At 42.3% G+C, this 3,029-nt stretch overlaps 2 protein-coding genes across 3 annotated transcripts in view; one reads left to right on the forward strand and one right to left on the reverse strand.

Annotated features, from left to right (window-relative positions):
- The window catches only part of arl6ip1 (ARL6 interacting reticulophagy regulator 1), a 33,638-nt gene that overhangs the window by 21,472 nt on the left and 9,137 nt on the right, over positions 1–3,029 (forward strand). The window lies entirely within an intron of this gene.
- LOC112073041 (uncharacterized) overlaps positions 1–3,029 on the reverse strand; it is a 16,806-nt gene that overhangs the window by 1,897 nt on the left and 11,880 nt on the right. The window contains exon 5 of one of the 2 annotated variants that reach the window (XM_024140412.2): positions 1,429–1,549. The exons of the other annotated variant lie outside the window; for it this stretch is intronic. The gene's annotated coding sequence lies outside the window, so the exon portion shown is untranslated. Of the gene's footprint in view, positions 1–1,428; positions 1,550–3,029 lie in introns of those variants that run through there. 2 annotated transcript variants of the gene reach the window in all.

A 3,029-nucleotide genomic window follows, 5' to 3' on the forward strand; every position in this document is an offset into this window, starting at 1 on the left:
TTACATGTACATTACTGACTCTACCTGTACCGCTACCCCTTACCCTACTTACCTACCTACCTTATCTACATGTACACTACTGACCTACCTGTACCCTACCTTACCCTACTTACCTACCTACCTTATCTACATGTACACTACTGACCTACCTGTACCCTACCCTTACCTTACTACCTACCTACCTTATCTACATGTACACTACTGACCTAACTGTACCCTACCCTCTACCCTTACTTACCTACCTACCTTATCTACATGTACACTACTGACCTACCTGTACCCTCCCTACCCCTACTTACCACACCTTATTCTACATGTACACTACTGACCTACCTGTACCCCTTACCCTTACCCATACCTACCTACCTTATCTACATGTACACTACTGACCTACCTGTACCCTACCCTTACCCTAACTTACCTACCTACCTATCTACATGTACACTACTGACCCTACTGTACCCTACCCTCCTACCCTACTTACCTACCTACCTTATCTACATGTACACTACTGACCTACCTGCTTTACCTACCCTTACCCTACTTACCTACCTATCTACATGTACACTACCTGACCTACATGTACGCCCTACCCTTACCCTACTTACCTACCTACCTTATCTACATGTACACTACTGACCTACCTGTACCCTACCCTTACCCTACCTACCTAACTACTTGTACGCTACCGGCCGACCTACCTACAGTGCCCGTAGCCTACCGACCCATCTGTAGCCTACCGACGTACCTGTTTTCACACCCTTTGACTGGATTAAAATTGACTATATTTTGTGTGTCTGATCTACACATCATACCCCATAATGTCAAAGTGGAATTAAGTTTATTTTTATTTATTTTTACTAATGAATAACTATTCAACCCCTTTGTTATTGCAAGCCTAAATAAGTTCAGGAGTAAAAATTTCCTTAACAAGTCATAATAAGTTGCATGGTCTCACTCTGTGTGCAATAATGGTGTTTAACATATTTTAGAATGACTACCTCATCTATTACATAAAGTTGTCTGTCAGGTTCCTCAGTCAAACACTGGTTCAACCACAAGGACCAGGCAGGTTTTACAATGCCTCGCAAAGAAGGCACCTATTGGTAGATGGGTAAAAACAAAATAGCAGTAATTGAATGTCCCTTTTTGAGCATGGTGAAGTTATTAATTACACTTCGGATGGAGTCTCAATACACCTAGCCACTACAAAGATACAGGCGTCCTTCAGGCAACTCAGTTGCCGGAGAGGAAGGAAACCGCTCAGGGATTTCACCATGGTGATCTTTAAAACCGTTAGTTTAATGGCTGTGATAGGAGAAAACTGACCTAAACAACAGAGTGAAAAATATTCCATAACAGGCATCCTGTTCACAACAATCCACTAAAGTAATACTGCAAAAAAATGTGGCAAATCAATTCACTTTTTGTCCTGAATATGAAGTTTAATGTTTGGGGCAAAGTACAGGCATAATCCTAGAGGAAAACCTGGTTCAGTCTGCGTTCCACCAGACACTGAGATGAATTCACCTTTCAGCAGGACAATAACCTGAAACACAAGGCCAAATCTACACTGTATAAGAAGACGTTGACTGTTCCTGACTGGCAGTTTCAACTTAAATCTGCTTGACAATCTATGGCAATACTTGAAAGGTTTGCCTAGTAATGATAAACAACCAATTTGACAGAGCTTGAAGAATTTTTAAAATAATAATGTGCAAATATTGTACAATCCAGGTGTGTAAAGCTCTTAGAGACTCACCCAGAAACACTCACAGCTGTAATCACTGCCAAAGGTGCTTCTAACATTTATTCACTCAGGGTTGTGAATACTTATGCAAATGAGATGTATATATTTCATTTTATACATTTGCTATCATTTCTAAAAACATGTTTTCACTTTGTCATGATGGGATATTATGTGTAGATACAACACAACAAAATGTGGAGTAAGTCCAGGGGTATGAATACTTTCTGAAGACATTGTACCAGCTTGTACTAAACCCACCTGGGCTAATGGCTAACTCAGCCAGCCTGTACTAAACCCACCTGGGCTAATGGCTAACTCAGCCAACCTGTACTAAACCCACCTGGGCTAATGGCTAACTCAGCCTACCTGTACTAAACTCACCTGGGCTGATGGCTAACTCAGCCCACCTGTACTAAACCTACCTGGGCTGATGGCTAACTCAGCCCACCTGTACTAAACCCACCTGGGCTGATGGCTAACTCAGCCAACCTGTACTAAACCCACCTGGGCTGATGGCTAACTCAGCCAAAAGGTCCCACGACTGTAGCTTACTCATTGCGGCATTATTTCACAAAGTCCTGATGTTCAGACAATCAGGTTAATACAAGCAGGAGTATTTAGGTCCAATCAGGTAGCCTAGTGGTTAAAGCGTTGGACTCGTAACCGAAAGGTCGATGGATCGAATCCCCGAGCTGACAAGGTAAAAATCTGTCGTTCTGCCCTTGAACAAGACAGTTAACCCACTGGCCGTCATTGTAAATAAGAATTTGTTCTTAACTGGCTTGCCTAGTTAAACAAAGGTTAAATAAAATGTAAATAAAATACAATCAGTAGTATTCTGGTGTGTGACATTGTAGCTGCTCTCTCTTCTGCTTTCTCCTGTTGCTATAGTAATGATTATAGTGACAGTTAAACCACCTGACACCACTAGAGAAGTGTAACAGACAAGCACAAGGCCCCATAGCCAGCTGACAGCTGTTCAGTAGTCAGTGCATTGTCATCCTGCAACTGTAAAATACCACTAAAAGAAAGGGTTATATATCATAGGATCAGTCCCTATTAGGGGAACCCCATAGGGTTCTGGTCAAGAGTAGTGCACTCCCTTTGGGAGGCAGACCTAGTCTCTTTACCCAGTTCACCAGACAAACTCTCCTACAGAATCCTGACTTGTTTAAATGTGGTGAGACATTGTTCCACTCAACGTGGAGTAGATTGTTTAATAGACCCGTTAGGAACCAAACTGCACAGTGGTGGAGGGACTAACCTGAGCTTGTCCAAT

This window comes from Salvelinus sp. IW2-2015, unplaced genomic scaffold (assembly GCF_002910315.2).
Source record: "Salvelinus sp. IW2-2015 unplaced genomic scaffold, ASM291031v2 Un_scaffold2131, whole genome shotgun sequence".
Classification (NCBI taxonomy): Eukaryota; Metazoa; Chordata; class Actinopteri; order Salmoniformes; family Salmonidae; genus Salvelinus; species Salvelinus sp. IW2-2015.